This window comes from Nycticebus coucang, chromosome 20, assembly GCF_027406575.1.
Source record: "Nycticebus coucang isolate mNycCou1 chromosome 20, mNycCou1.pri, whole genome shotgun sequence".
Classification (NCBI taxonomy): Eukaryota; Metazoa; Chordata; class Mammalia; order Primates; family Lorisidae; genus Nycticebus; species Nycticebus coucang.
The window spans coordinates 62620304-62637656 of record NC_069799.1 but is presented as its reverse complement, the minus strand read 5'-3'; positions in this window follow the sequence as shown (position 1 = coordinate 62637656).

Here is a 17353-nt window from a genome sequence, read left to right as displayed (position 1 = left end):
CTCTCTACTGCATCTTCACCTTGTCAACTTCCACCAACCCTTGTGTGCCAGGATGGGGAGGTCTTCCCAGCTCCAAGTCCTACTGTGAGAGTGGATGCCTTACTTTGTCCTTTGAGCTATCTGAAGGTCAGTGGTTGACTATGCGGTCAGGATGTAACTGTTCATTAACCCACTAAAATCCCACACCACTTTAGTCCCTCTTCCACTATCATTTTTTAATCAGTAATGGAGAGAAAAAAAAAATGTGCCTCACCCCTATCCCCACACAACATTTTTTTTTATCACTACATTTTTTTTCTGAACAAAATAAAATATATTAACAGATAAGGAAGAAAATAGGGTCACCATCATGTTAGGTAAAGAGAGTGCGATCCCAGGTAGGAGATCGGAGGAGAGGGCCTTGTCCCTTTCACTGTTCCATCCTGATATCTCTGCCATTTGCACCTGCTCAGTATTGATATTGGTTCGAGTATTTTATCTGTCCCTTCATCATCAAAGTTTCATTCATGAGAAGTTACATTGTCAGTGGACTTAAATTTCAGCCTCTAAACATGGTACAGAATCAAATTAAACTCCAGATAATTTTGTTCTGAAAACTGAGTGTCATCTGTAATTGCAGCACTGATGGGGGAGAAACACCCTAATTTTAAGTCCTTTGTTATGAATCCATATCTCCTCTGTGAGATCAGAATGTCAGTCTTGTGTCCCATGGAACCAAATAAAAAAAAATGTATCATGCAGTGAGACAGGATATGACATTGACTCAATAAGGCATTGGGGTGTGTAAAAAAACACCCTGGTAAAGGGAAAAAGGATGAAAGTAATATTGGCCGACATTTTCTTGTTATTAGTATCCTTTTTAATATCTAGCCTGTTCTGCTACTTTATATTAGTTCTGAATCTTATGATCAATAACATTTAAACAAGCACTTGAATGAGGAACTCAGGTTCTGCATTTTACATGTCTGGATTTTCATTGTCTTATCTGCTTCTCTTTCCTTTTAATTATTTGCCTAATTATATAATCCAACATACATGTCTTTTCTAAATAAGACGTGTTAAAGAAAGTGGCGTTGCTTTAGTGACTATGCCTACTTTAAAAGTCAGAGGGTGAGCTAAGCCTCTGCTATGGTTTCGCGTGAAATGCTGTTGTACTTTTGTTACTTTACTTTATATCAATTGTTTAATAAAGGGAAAAATGTAGAATGGGTTTTTTTGCCAATAGATTACATTTCAAAATTATGCAGAACATTTCTTCTGGAATTTTGATATGAAAGTGACTTCTTGTTCTCTGCTATATTGTGTCCACCTAACACTTTCTTCATAAATAACTAACTTGGAATTTTTATATTTGCTGTTCTCGACAGTTGAAATTTCTAATACATAAGTATACAGACAAATACAAAGCTGTTGGAAGACCTTATCAAAATGGCTTTGTTTTGTTAGAATAGTTGCTATATGAGATCATCAAAGTTTTTTCAAGATAAAACGATGACTCTTTCCTAAATATACCTCCAAAGTAATTTTTACTATTTTAAAAGCCATCTCCTTTACGGCTCTTCCCCCTTGTAACTTATAAAGTAAATTTAGTAATATCTAGATATTCTGAGTCCAAAAGGAAGATACAGCCTCATAAAATGTCTTATGATTTTTTGTTATGCTTATTTTTGGAAATACATTTAAAATACTCTAAAAAGTAGCACTGTACTATGTACATTATAATCCATAAACAGTCTGTGATATATTTACAATCTGTTTTCTGAATTTTATTAGTGTGTTTCCTAAGCAACAAGCAACCTAACATTTAGGAAGGCTTTCCAAGCTCCAGGTTGGATCATTATATCACTTAATTGTTGCAAATCTTTGTTGAGAAAAGATGGATCGCCCAGGACATGCAAATAAGAACGTGACACACAGGTGAAGTCTTGGGCAGGTGGGAGAATCTGAAACACGGGTTCTATTCATAGAACACAGGCAGGTACAGAGGGTTATTATTTGTAAGTTAAGAATTCATAGGCCCTCTTATAAATACCGTCAATTTGTGAGCCTCAACCACCGTGAATGCGTTTTCTTTTATAAGAATAGTGAGAGTCATTAACACACGTAGAAACATTGTAATAAAAGGAGAACAGCCCTACTGAGCTCATAGCCTGGACATGTGAAGGTGCTGATTTTTTTTTTAACCCAGCCACAATTACATAGAATAAACATATTTTCATACTGTCGTACAAATGTCTAAAGTATACCTGCTTTTCATTTTTTTAACTTGATTAAAAATATTTCCCCAAAGTCAGATCCTTCACAATTAGAAAAAAAAAACATTACAATGGAAAACTTCTCCTCCTGGAAAGCTAACCAACTGTTTTAGTTAATAGCTTGATTTAACTTAGAAAAACTTAATTCTGAAAAATATGGTGTGGGTTTTGCATTTGGATGAAGTCGAATTATTTTGAGGATTTTAGGTAGTAAGCTATAAAGTATCTGCTGGTCTCCTGTCCTTTTTCTAAATGTATTTTACAAAAGTAATGATTAAAATAAATTAATTGACTGACAGAAAAAAAAATACTTAAATGGCAGAATTTTTTATTCTATGAAAAAAGGAAAAAAGCTATAAGGGAGGGAATTGAATTGAGTGGGAATATGCAAAGCATCCCCCACAACCCTAAATGTAATACCTTCCTCTTCAAGTTCATGGACCTCTATACTTGATATTTTAACTAGCATATACCATATAACTAAAACTAAGTGTAAGAAATAGCTATAAGTCAAAAAGAATAAAATTGGGAAGAGTACTTTTAATGAGTTTGCTCAAAATGAACTAGGAAAGATGTTAAAATCCTAAATTGTGTGTAGAGAACCATTTCATACAATTATATTATTTTATAATATTAAATTATGACACATGATTAAAATATATTAACTAATCTCTGTGATGAACTAGAGGCTTTTGGGCAAACTGTCTACTGTGATGGGTCCTTTAATAACGCTGGAGAATTAAAAATTAAAATCTTACATCAAACCAGTTTTCCAAATCAGAAACAAAATTCACACAGAGATAAGGGGGAAACCACGCCCAGATTTGGTTTTATGTATGGATTAATCACCCCTGGGAAACAAAACCGGGTATGGCACAGGCATGCCTAGGAAAGGGCCAGGGGAGTGCGGTTCTCCCTAATTTAATGACTGGACACCCTCCCGCCAATATTCCCTGAAGTGGATAAAGCACTTTGCACAATTACACTCAGTAAAAATGTCCCTGTCGTAAGAAACCTGCAAATCATGCTTGGATCCAAATAGTCTTCTATACCACAAGACGGCCCTCAGTGCATTTGAATCGAAGTCTAAAGCATGTTAAACGGCCAGTCAGAACTCAGAGATGTATAGTGATGGACGTGGGCAGACCATCTACACCCCAAAAGAGAATACAGGTGTGATGATGGTTTATTTTCATTGTATTTTTTAAAATTGAGGTGAACCCACATTATTCCAGAGGTAAGTTCAGACTTTGTAATACCAAGGTATTGGGAATATCTTTGCTATACCAGAAAGTTGTGTATTCTCAACTTTGTTGGATCTCTCTCTTTGTTGGATCATTTATTTGGGTCTAGAAAAGACAGATTATGGTAATCTGAGGCAAGCAAACCTTAGCAGACTAGATGAAAGTTGAAAAGTCACTGCAGGAAAAGTCATTACAGGAAAATGTTTCCATTTCCATATTCAAATAGATCCTGGAAGAGAAAGGAAGGTCCAGGTAGACACCCTTGGCCTCCACATCTTTCCTTTCTGTGCCTTTTTATCAGACAAGCAAGGAGACCTGAGTTCTATTTCCAACTCAGCTAAAAACTAGCTATGTTGTCTGAGAGGAATCATTTAATTTCTCGGGGTCTTCAAATTTAAAATAAAGGATTCAAACTGAATATTCTCTAAATGTCTCAAATTCTAATAAACGGGTTTGAATTCAGTGCTTCCATGCCAAAGTAATTTCAATGTCTCGTCTGTAACAATAGCATCTGTTGCCATTTTAAGATCATTTTATGTTAACTTTTATCTAATTAATTTAAACTAAAAGTTACCTATAGTAAACACAGATGTTCACTAATAAATTCTATAAACCCATTTCCCCTGTTTTCCTCTCATTTATCTGTTCAGACATGACTGTTATCATAGGTTTCAGCAATATGCGCTTTTGTGGTGGTAGAAATAAATTTCTGTGAACTACGAAAGTTAGGAAAATATAAAAGCTTAGTATTTGAGTACTTCATTTAACTTCTTTCAAGCCTGTGTAAAGAACCATTTGACCTAATGTTTTATAAAGTTGAGCTTTGAATCAAAAAGGTCAGAGTTTTTAAAGTTAAAGAGTATGAATGAATTCTGACCCTTTTACCTCTCTGGGGAGGGATAATTGGCAGTTTTTCCACTTACTCATATCAACAAAAATAATTTGAAAATTATAGGGTAGAAAGACCTTTTGGCTAAGGAGAAATAGAGATTTCAGCCCTGACTTTGCTACTAATATCTCTTTAAAAGTTTATACCAGATTTTCTTTAATCACTGCCCTAAACCTGATTATCAATATATACATGTATGAAAATAGATTTTAACAGAAAGCCTAGTTATTTTGTGGAGCAGGAATATTACTTTCTAAAACCTGACTTGAGAAAAAAGGTCTTTTGACTGAAGGCCAACAATTTATTTTCTTATAGTTTAGTCTCTTTCTTGTTTTAAATTAGTTTTCTATTTTAATAGAAGTTATCCTGAATTTGAATGTCATTTTTAACTGAAAATATTGAACTTCTGTGTTTGAGCACAAGCTACTTTCAAGATAAAAATAAGTGAAATTATATGGAATTGTAGTTGGGGAGAAAAATGAGTGAAAACACACCCTTAGAAAAACAATAATTTCGAAAACCAAATTCGCTTTCTAGAATCAAATGGATATTATGTACCATGGGGCTATCTATGATATAGCCTACTGTGATATTGGACTCTACATTTTAGGAACATAATTTAGCAAACATTATCTAGCAAAACGGGCACATTTCTCATGGGTTTAATGAAAATAGTCACAGGAAAGTGAAAATTGTTGAAATTGAAATGTCAAAACTTAAGTCTCTGTATAAAAGGCAAATACTGAGAAACTGACCTGCTATTCTTACTAGTGGTTAATCAATGTTATACCTGTTTCTTTTAAAAATATTCCTCAATGTCAACATTAAACTGTATGCTTGATTTTTAAATCAATTAAAGGAAATTGCAGTAGGATTGACTGGGAGCTCCACATTCCATCATTACCAAAAAGCTCATGTTTTAGTTTTATTTGTAGCAGTTGTCAGGGTCCATTTTAATCAGAAAGTTTATGTTTCAGCTTGTGAGATCTCTCTCTCATTTTTCTTCCTATAACTCGAAAGAAAAAGAAGGAAAAAAAGAAAAAAGGGCCAGGCCAGGGATAATAGGTTTTTTTGGTTTTTTTTCTTTCTTTTTTTAAGCGTTGGCAAAAAAAATGCATAAAATGTACCCAGGAAGCAATAAAATGTAATGCACCTTGCTTTTGCCTTGATAAATTGTAAATACAAAAACAAGAATGTTGAAAAAAGGGGGACATGGGCAAAGTGCACGCTAAGCTCCAAGCCGGCTGGCGCCACTCTAATGGGCCTTTGGAGGGACAACGTGTCCGGGCACTCTGTGTAGCAAGCTTGTGAATCATACGCAGAACTTGTCTCACTCCACTGAAACCTTCAAGGACTGTTTGCCAAGGAAGGGAGAGGAGAAAAAAAGAGAGAGAGAGAGAGACTTAGTAAGGCTGGGTGGTAGTCACGCACATCTTCCCTCTCACCTGGCAGTGACCTTAGTATGTTTTCGTGTTTATCTAAAAAAGATAAAAGGTATGATTGCTCAGGAATGAAAACATGGGTTACATTCAAACAGAGGAAAGCAGAAACAGCAGTTTGAGACTATGAGGGAAATGTAAACCAGCCCTCAGAAACATTCGACATTGCCGCTCTCTGTCGGGGTCACGGTTGTGTTCCATTGAAACAAATAGGGGCGACCCAGCAGACGGTTTTGATAATGGGGACCGGCGCTTTCCCGAGGTGTGCGTCTGACTGTCAGAATTTGTAAGATCCTCCAAAGAACAGCATAGCTGTACCTAGGACAAATGGCTTTGGATTTTTTGGAATTGCAGAGGAGTTATTAGATTCAGGGATTTAGGCGGCAAACTAATGCAAACACAAAGATTTGATGAGGTTAAATGTATGTCATGTTGTATTATGCTGCAAAAGGGATTAGGTAAGGCTCCAGAAAATGTAATGAGGGGGAAACAGGAGCCTTTTTCGGACAAAGTTTAAAAGGAGGAAGCTGAGGAAATGTAGCCTTTTGCCTATCTGAGAGGAACGAAAGATCAAACTGACTTTGAATGCAGACACTGCATTTGTCACTTGAGGTCTGAAGTTATATACACCTTTGGTGCTCAAAGTTAATTCTAACAATTTCCTTAAGAAACACGGTATTAAAAATATCATGTGCAAGTTGCAAAGAAGGAGCTCATGGGAATGTCTCTGTGTCATGGGGACCCATGGCGATTTATGCACAGTGTCTTCCATCACACGTTTTCCACTGATGAACAACAAAAAAGGAGTAGTTAAATAAAAAGATCAATTTTTCATTTGACACAAAGTAAATCATTACTTTCTTCTGGGATGCAGCACCTTTTCCCATTGCCGGTTCCATGCCCATCCTGCCCTTGACCTTGGAGGTCAGCTGTCATTGGAAGATGAAGCTCTGAATAAACAGAGAGGACCCTGTGGTGTCTCTTATCTCTGCATTTTGCCTCAAATCTCCGGGCGGAGCTTTAAATTATTCATCCAGTAGTGGTCTCTCGGAGTTACACATCTCCATCATCCACTCCCCCTTCCACCTCCCCGTTTGCAAGTGAAGGCGGTATCCTTGGGAACCTTATCGGATATCGCAGATTCAGGCTCCAGAAATGAAATAAAAGAGGAAATTGGCTGTATTAGCATAAGAGGAGTCAGGCTGGAGTTGAATACACACATCACCCGGGAGCACACTGGCTTCCCTTATCAGTAGCGTTTGATCACGACTTGCTTTTTTTTTATATACATTCTTTAATTCTATCCAGCCCACTCCTTTGTTCCAACTCATATGAGGGAACGTATGAAATAAGGGCCGATGGCATAAAGTCCTGAATAGTTTTCAACACTTCCCACCTTTCCTAAGCTCAAGAAAAACAGCATAAATAAAATGCTCATTTTAAGATAGCTTTTAGAGCACAACCCTCTCTCCTACCCCCAGGAAAAGAGTTGTTACTGCTATTTCAAGGGGAGGAGAAACTGTAAATAGTTACGATTTGACTTGATGGATGTTGCAGCAAAAGCTACAATATCATTCAGGAACGTAATCTAAGATACAGGTTAAAGACAGTAACCTGTTTTCCTTTCTAGCTGGAAGCAGTTGTAGTAAACTGGATTTTTTTTTTTTCTTTTTTTCTGAAAGCACATTTAAAAAAATTATCTCTTAAAATTATTCTCCCAGATGAGGCTTTCAGGTTACATGCTGATTAAGGATGGTGCCGCAATCAGCTTATTTTATCTATAAAAATAGCATCTGAAAACAGCAATTTTTAAAGCTGTATTTTATTCAAGGGCTCTGTACGCATGAAACTACATTAGAACAATTGGAAACACTATATAATCCTGGGCCAATAACTTTTTTATTTCATGCTTAATATTTTCCCCCCAAACTCACCAAATATCACCTCTTGTTTTCTCCAAAGGAATAATTACGAGCAACCCAATACGAGTCATTGAGAACTTAGCCAATGTCTTAGTTTTCAGTCTCACTAGTATTTCACATTTTTTTCCTGCTGCAAATCAGATGACAGATGGGATGTCCTGGGTTTGATGTTACATGATAATTATTATTTATGACATTTTTTTCAGATTTTACTGTTTCATCTTCTTCAAACAGTATAAAAACTGGCATTGCTTCTTTGCTTCTCCTAAATCTGGGCTAAGTGTTGACACTGATAGAGCACTTGATGATACCAATCTCGTAGGGCGACTTTAAAATTAAACCTACCAATACATATAAACACAATTGTGACAGTGCCTGGGACAGAGTCATCGTTCAGTAAGAGTTGAGTATTATTGTTTGGACATCACAAAAATGGGCCCATTTACCTCCATTTTAGGGGCTATGGTGGTGGTGAAAAAATAAAACTTTAGTGTCTATAGACAGATAAAAATAGAAAGTGTGAAAATGTCAGCAGAAAAAGACTGGGGTAGTTAGGACAGGGTGATTTTTGCCTTTCATTAAGATCCTTTTGTACTAGTTAATCATCTCCAGACGTATTCGTGTACAGGTAAATGTACTTCCCTGGATATCTGCTTCCCTTGTGGACATCTGTTATGCTGCACAAGGACAAACTTGCGCATACTTATTTCAGTGAAGGCCCACAATTCTTTAGACTAGAATAAATAGAATGACTCCTCTCTACACCAATCTTCAATTAACAAGAACAAAAGTAAGTTTTAGGTTGTTCAGGCTACTTGTAAAAGGTTACCTTGTAAATGCGAATGACCAGAGTCAAGTTCAGATCCTCCCCTAAGGCCTGGGGTAGAATTTTGCTGTATTTCCTCAGGTCATCAGAAAAGGGACACTTTTTATTTCCAAGTCATGTGCAGAAACAAGTGAGTGGTCTAATGGTAAACCAGGGAGCTAAAGGCAGAACAGGGCAGAGTTAAGGGGACGACCAAACGTCCAGTCCCCTGAAGTGATTCTTTCTCAGAGAGATTCTTAAGAGATATAGAAAAAAATGGAGGACGATTTCGATTATGAGACAGCAGAAAACACACTGGCTGCAATGAACTGATAATATTTTATCTCTACACAGTATTGTGGTTGTTGACGTAAAGAAGGAAACAATTAAATTATTGCTGCAGTATAGAAAGTTCACGAATCCAGGCTCTCTAAGTATAGTAGATATTTATGTTCGAAGTCGGTGGTGAGAGAGTAAGATAGATAATTGAGATTGTACAGATTATTTCCTCATAACTGATTCATCTGCAAATATTTACCTGAGTCCTGTTAATGTGCAGGCTTACTGAGAGAACCAGCCTAAACAAATGCGCACAACAGGAGCAGATATTTAAGGAGGTCCTTCTAGCTGTACATGAATACGTTCAGGGGTTAAGACGTACAAAAAGACTTAATGAAAGGTAAAAATCACCCTGCCCTATACTAGCCGAGTCCTGTGCTACACAGCCAACATTGTCACTCATTCTATTTTATATTTATCTGTCTACCTATACAAAGGTTCTATTTTTTACCACCAGCATAGTCTCTAAAACCGAAGTGACCTGGCCGACTTTATGATGCCCAAACAATAATACCCAACTCTTACTGAACAATGACTCTGTGCCAGGCAGTCACAGTCACTTTTGTGTGTATTGGGACGTTTAGTTTTAAAGTCACCCTATGAGACTGACATCATTACTCTGCCTATGCAACAGATGGAGAAACTGAGTTTCACAATGTATTTTAAAAGCAACTACTTTAAACTAGGATTTTCCATCTATAAAATGTAATATATATATGTGTGTGTGTGTGTGTGTGTGTGTGTGTGTGTGTACTATACAAGGCATATGTAAAAAAGGTTGGTTCTTTTTCCTGCTATTTTTAATTAAATGTGCGTGCATGACAACGTTACTTTTTCAGGATTAGAAATTCTGAGAAAAATTAATTTGTTCTGTTTGCGTCTCTAAATACTTTGATGTCTTATGCAAAGTGTTAATCACTATTTTAGGTAATGGTGGTTATTTTCCATTGAAGTAAAATGATCGTAGCTATTTATTTACATTACCGTTTGGGGGTACCTTCTGTATTATAATTCATCTATTATCCTATGTGATGTGTGAGTGTAACTTTTTACCTTTTGTTTCACACGTTTATTTCTTGTCTTACTGTGTAACATTATGGACCTTCTCTGTGGTCTGCCGGTTGGATCTCAGCAACGTGCCTAGCTTTAGAGCCACTCAGGTCATCCAACTCTGTATTCAGTGCACCCCTGCAATGCAAATGCTAAGGTGGTTTTTTGTTGTTGATAATTTTCTGCTATCCACAGTGCCTATTTTTCCCCTGAATCCCTGGAAGTCTGTTTGCTTTCCTAGGGAAAGAGAAAACGTCTGCTGTATCTCTTACCGTTCACTTCGTAGCTTCAGCGTCTGCTCCATAAACCCATTTCCTTGCCTCAGCTTCCTAGTCTATGTATGAAGTTTTATTGGGCTTCCTACTCAGTTTCATCTAGTCTTTCCTACGGGTCTGTAGTTACTCCCGTTGCTCTGAGAAAACTAAATTGAAGATTTTTTCCCAGTTCCCAGCTGCACCTGTGTTACTTCTGTACCGTGACTGTGATGGGACCCCCACAGGGACTCAAGACGCACACTTGCACCTGCTCTCTCAGCCTGTAGAGGACCCCTCTCCTAACTCACCTAGGTCAATCTTGTTCATGAGCCAAGGAGACGGATTTGATTAGGTAATCCTAGCTACCTGGCTCTAAATAAGGGGACATTTACCTTTAAAGGTGTTCGGTGGCTTTTCAGAGTCACTGATTACATTTCTTATTTTCTTCTTGTTACCATTATGATGTGTTGTATTGTCAAATGCAAATGAAAGGATCAAAGTCTCAAGATTAGAAAATTAAAGGTGAAAATGGTTTGTCAGTAGCAGTATCTGTAATAACAGCATTAAAGCAAGCAAAGAATTGGACTTAAGTACAGAACACCATATTTAGCTTGCTGGGGCAGTCAAGTCCGTGAGTAAGATACTTGGGCACAAACGGATTTTAAAAGTACAAATAAGAAACAGGGAAATGAATTCTACTTTTTTAAAAAAAATGTGCATTTTTAAAATAGTTATTTTGTGAAATGAACCTTGATAACTATTAATAGTTACTTAATAACTCAATAGTTCACTTAGTAACTATTAATAGTTATTTTACTTAATAACTATTTTAAATTGCCCATGAACTTTATGGACCCTATATAAGCCCACTTACTATATTTCTTTCTCTCATATTTTGTCTAATAATTGCATATGTTTGTTAGTTTTTTTTTAAATAATTCCTAACAAACTATGGCTTATCTAGCAAACTAATTGAGATTTTTTAATAAAAAGTGGACAGAATTATTTCCCATACAAAATATTGCTTGCCTGTACTGTAAAAGTCAAAGAAGGGATCGTAAGTACAGAAAACTATTGAAAGTTGCCTTTTGCAGCCAAAAGTGTCATGGATTATTTCCAGGAATCTTGCAAAGTCTACCGATAAAAAAAATTCCCTATAAATTAATGGCTTTTTTTGCACTCCCCCCCCACCCCCGTCTTCAGAAAGTACAATGAGCTATTAAGTTAATTAGTTTTTGAAATGATATTGTGGACTTCATGCCTTCAGGATGGGACACAGTCACGGTCAGGGATACGTGTAAGCTGATATTTTGCTTTCTTTATGGTTGGGAGGACTGGGGAGTGCAGTGAAGGTCACTCGAGCATTTACACATTGCGCATATGGGCAGAAAATTTTGCATGACTTCTGTGTAGTTGATTTTGAGCATCTGTGCTTTGGGAGAAGAAATCTCTAGAGTCTGATACTGTGAGTAGCTCAGCTTAGTTTGGAAAAAGAATTATCAAATTAGTGCCAACAGAGACCCAGCAGTCTGTGCATTAGGGAAAAATCATGTGAGGATATGAATAGAGGTAGCAACTGAATAAGAATGGTTGAAAGTTAAAAAAAAAATTACCACTTAATCATGACTCAGTAAACACAGTGAAAATTTTAACATCCAACTGCAAAGTCCTTATCCCATTATGGGAAAAAATATCCATGCCCAGAAGACAGCTGTGCTAAACTTCCAAACATGCAGGGCTGTTGGAGGAAAAGGTGCTCATAGCAGATTTTAAATGAGAGTAAGATAAAAACTTGACATGGATACTAAGATTCAATCACCCTTTTCCAAGTGAAATATTCAAATTTATTTTATGTGCTATCTTGACTAGCATCTATCAGACCAGAGTTTAAAATACCACAATCTTTAAATGGCAAAGAAAATACATCAGAATTTATCACAATGACTGAAATCCAAGGTTTTTATCACCAAATGGATAAGATTATTCATTAAAATTACCCTGAATTTGGAAATAAAAACCAAATATATTTAGTTATGGTGATTCATTCTCTTGTTTTTGATCTGTTTTTTTTTTTCTGTGAAAAAATTAACACACATTGGTGTTGTTGAAAGGCGATGTGCAAATATTAGGCGTTTCAGGATGAATTACTACTTTCTAACGGCGCCAACCATACTTGAGTGGTTAATTTTTTTTTTTATCAAGAATGAGCAAAGGACGTCACTGCTCAGTTTTTTCATACTAAATAGTTTTAAAATAAAATGAAGTACAAAAATAAATAAATAATTACAAGACAAAGAATAAATTTCCACTGCTACCAGGCGGCGCCTGTGGCTCAAAGGAGTAGGGTATGGCCCCATATCCTGGAGATAGCCAGTTCAAACCCAGTCTCCGCCAAAAACTGCAAAAAAATAAATATTTCCACTGCTATCCTATAGCGATCAAGCCTTAACTCCCCACTGTTCAGCTTCAATCAGGGTTGGGGTTAATTTTAACTTTAAAACTAAATCTCTAGAGTCCCGGTGGCACACTAGTCTCTCTAAAGAACTCAGAAAAATGGACAATTCCTTTCTTACTATTACACTAGAGTTAAAGAGAACCAAACAAATCACCAAGAACATACACGAGTTCCAACATCCTTTTATCCTTTTCTCTGTTCTCAATCACTCCTTATTCAAACACCAAGGGAAAAAAGAAGAAAGAAAAAAAATTAAGGGGCGTTGTCTGTGGCTCAGTGAGTAGGGCACCGGTCCCATACACCGAGGGTGGTGGGTTCGAACCTGGCCTTGGCCAAATTGCAACAAAAAATAGCCGGTGCCTGTAGTCCCAGCTATTTGGGAGGCTGAGCAAGAGAATCGCCTAAGCCCAAGGGAGGTTGCTGTGAGCTGTGACACCAAGGCACTCTACTGAGGGTGACAGGTGAGACTCTGTCTCAAAAAAAAAAAATTAAGTACTCTGTGACATTCATAAAGATCAATGCCTCTAGAACCATCCATTTTCCATTAGAACTATATCATTATTATTTTCTGGGAGAGCATTTTATACTTACTTCTATGAAATTAAAAAAAATCAAATGTTTTACATCTATGTGTATCTGATACACACACACTTTAATAGTTTTGTTGCTGTGTAATTGACATTTTTAAAATTGCACATATATAATGTCTATAATTTAATGCATTTAGACTTATACATATACAACTAATGCTATAACCTGGGTGATAGACACAACTGCCACCTCTGAATATTTCCTTGTGCTTCCTGGGTTTTGTTTTGTAGTAAGACCACCCAGCAGGAACTCAGCCTTCAGGATGCATTTTTTCAGGGCATGAGCCAGCTTTGCTGCCCCTGGGCACTGTGCTGCACAGCAGATCCCTAGACCTGATTCATCCTGCATGACTGAAATGTTATATTCATGAAGCAGCTCCTCATTTACGTTATTCTGTTTCTTATGGGGGTTTCCTCCCCTCTGCAACATCAAGAGACAGGAATAAACTTCTTTCCAATTTTTTCCTTGCATGGATCACTTGGCTTGTCCTCAATCAAATGAAGATGATCTTTGAAAAAAAATGTACGTGTTCATTGATTATGCAGATTCAGAAATTATCTGTGAGATCACATGGACTTCTTCTGACCTTTCTAAGTTGAGACTGTGCTGGACTACTATTAAAAGCACACACACCCCAGCAGAGTGGCCCCCAAACTCACCCAACAATGACTCTCCACTACTCATGGCCGTAAAACATGTTATCTGGTTTAAGGTGGATATAGCAGAAACAAACGCAGAGAGAGGGTGGGAATTGGGCTGAGTTTTCCCATCATCGCGTTCTGATTTACAGCCTGATGCCAGCCTGGGGCTGTCAGGGACTGCTTATTTGTGGTTTTGCCACTTCCTTCCCTCCGACCCCGGCATCCTAACTGTTATGATCATAGAGACATCAGACAAGAGTCACTATCTCATTCACAACCTCTGGGACAAGGGGACAAGCTTAGGGGAGCCCGGCAACAGTGTGACTTCACAGAAGCAGCACATGGGCTTATAAACGCAGCATGAGAAAGTCCTGTTCTCATGGAGCGCTCAGTCTGACCGGGGAGACAACACTTCTCAGCGGGAAACAGCTAAAAATAAATAAATGCAAATGCAAAACTAAATATAGACAGATAAGCCGGTGGAATGCTAAATTGCGCGAGACAGAATGCAAGTGCCGTTGGCGTTCGGGAAAAGAAAACCAACACGTGTTAGCAAAGTCAGACAAAGCCCTGTCCCCAGTGAGGGTGTCTCAGGATCCGAATGGAGCAAACCAGCGGTCATCCTCCGTGATACATTTCTCTAACTCTGCGGGTGAAATTTAAACGGTCCCCTTTCCTCAGGCCCTCAGGCTCAGGGGTGTGACAGCACTATGCTTATTTTTTGCACCTGACTTACCAACTACAAAATCCCAACCAAATCTTGCAGTAGTGTGCACGTGGGTGTGTGCACAAGGGTTTTCTTTCTCACCCAGCCTGCGTGAATCAAAGGTGGCATCATAAAGACCCTGAAATTTGCATGATTTGTGAGAGGCTCTCATGCGTTGGCAAGGCTGGTGGCAGTTTAAACAATGACAGCAGCTGTCCTAATTCCCAGCCCTCTGGCTCCGGTCTCCCAGCAGCCTTCCTTCCCGTTTCCCCTGTGCCAACCAGGTCATCTGTACCACTTCCTTTTAAAGTAACAGCACCCAGTACTTCCGATATAAATACTTCCACGGCACACATTCCTCTCCGTGATAAAATCCTCCTACCAGGCATTCTTTGCGAAGTTTGAATTTAAAATCTTATACGATGCATCTGTACCAATCACGAACTTTTTCAATTTATGCCATGCAGGGAATATTATCCTCCTAGCACGCTACATCACATGCGTTCCCATTTCCTCTCTGCAGAGGGTTTTCAGGTCGTGGGTATGTCAAAAGTGTTGAAAATAAGTTCTCTTGTATTGGAGTGAAAGGACAGAAAGACTTCAACTTCCCATCGGGACGGAATTACAGAGATTGAACTTGTCCTCTAACTTGAACCAACTGAAAATCAGAAACAGATAAAATACATAAAAAGTGGTCACAGACACTGGGTATCGGCAGCACAGGCAGAGGGAAGGGAAGTAAGTCGGCCCCTAACACTGCCCAGGCCTCCTGTGTGGGGAGCTTCTGCAGGCACAACGGCAGGCAGGGGAGTTCAGGTGAGCCCAGAGTGCTCCCCGAGTTGAGCAAATGGAATTAATTAGGAATTGGGAGAGGCCAGGGCCCCCAGAGTTTGCAGGAAACAAAGGGTGAAGAGAAGACAGCTACACATCAAGAGAGCCCCAGAGGTCTGCAGAGGGCCCTCCACCTGCTGGGAAGGCATCAGACCTGCAGTGACAGGTGTCGAGGCAGGAGGGCAGCTCCCAGAGGTGGAAAATGTAGGGAACAACCAGGGAAGGGACTGCAGAAGATGACGTTAAGGAAAGACCAGGCAGCCGAGGTTTTGAGTTTTACGCCCCCACGGAGCATAAGTGGCTGACACTACCTATTCCTCACTTAGTAAGATCCCATATTCCTGTGAGCCTCCCCCGGACCAGCCAATGACAGGAAACCAGCTGGGAGTCCTCAGCATCTTTCTCCACACGGGGAGATCATCCCTTCCTCTCTCTGGAAAGTATTTTCACTTTGTGCAGCTTTCTTTATTTTCTCTTTGACTGGTTTCTTTCCTTTCTGTAATAAACTGTTGGTACGGCATTGCTCTGTCTTCTAGATCACTCTGTCATCAGCTCAACTTGGCACCTGCACTCATTCCTGACGCTGGAGACAGGCACCAGGGACCATGAGATGTGCTAACGAACCCTTGAGCTGAGCACTGTTCAGTTACACACAGGAGGGGTCCCCCCGAGACTGGGCAAAAACCCACCAAAAAGAATACATATATTAGAATTTGAATTCCCATTATCCAGTGTGGAAAAATGTGTAATTCAAAGAACATTGCTTACAATACTCAGTAGCCTCTTGCCTCAGAAGAAAGGAAAAAAAAATAGCTCTGATAACCTGTAAAAGGTTAAGGGCAAACCTCGAAAATTTTAAACTATCTTCCAAGTGATTTATCTATTTCCCAGAACAAAGCTCAGTGATTTTACAAAGTATACAAGTATATCTCACATCAAACAGAACAAAATTCACAATCGCTGGCACTCAGTCAAATTTATCAGGACCCATTTAAAGGAGGAGGGGGAGAAAAGGTGGCTTAAAAAATGAAGAGAAAAATCCATCACTAAAAAACGGAATAGAAAATGACGCAGATGCTAGTTAACAAGGACCTTAAAACGGTTATTATAAACGTATTTCATGTTTAAGAGGCAGACGGGAAAACAGAGCACATTTAAGTAAAGTCGTGGAAGGTATATAAAAGGCCACAACTTTAGAGATTAAAATTACAAGTTACAAAACATAGCGGATGGCGCAGCATGCAAAATAATGGCTCCCCAAAGACGGCAGGATCTCAATCCCTGGGGACTGAGAACATGTTACTTTACACGCAGAAGCAGCATTGCAGGTGTGATTAGGCCAAGGCTCCTCATACAGGGATCTTATGCTGGATTATTTGTGAGGGTCACAACTGTCCTTAAAGGTGGAAGAGAGAGACAAAGAGAGTTAGAAGAAAAAAAAAAGACATGACAAAGAATGTTTGGCCAGAGGGTGGCCATCTTTCTGTTTTTCCAGGAGGAGGAGCGGAGTCAAGGAGCCAAGGAATGCAAGTTATCTTTTAAAAATGCAAAAGGCAGGGAAACGATCCTCTCTTAGAGCCTCCAGGAAGGTGTGCACCCTGGCCAACACCTTGATTTTCGCCCAGTTAGATTCACATTGAACTTTCGAAGTGCAGACCTATAAGATTATAAATTTGTTTTAATCCATTGTATTGATGGTAACATGATATGGTGATTATATAAAATTATGAATAGTACACATTGGATTGTCAGCAGAATCGGTCCTACAGAAGAAAATAGTTCTTAACTGGAAGACAAGGCAATAGAAAATATTCAGAATAAACCATAGAGAATAAAATTGTAGAATTCATAACCTTGGCATAACCCACAGAAAAGTCAAATATATGACAATAATTTTGTAAGTACCAGGAAGAAAAAAATTTTTTAAATGTA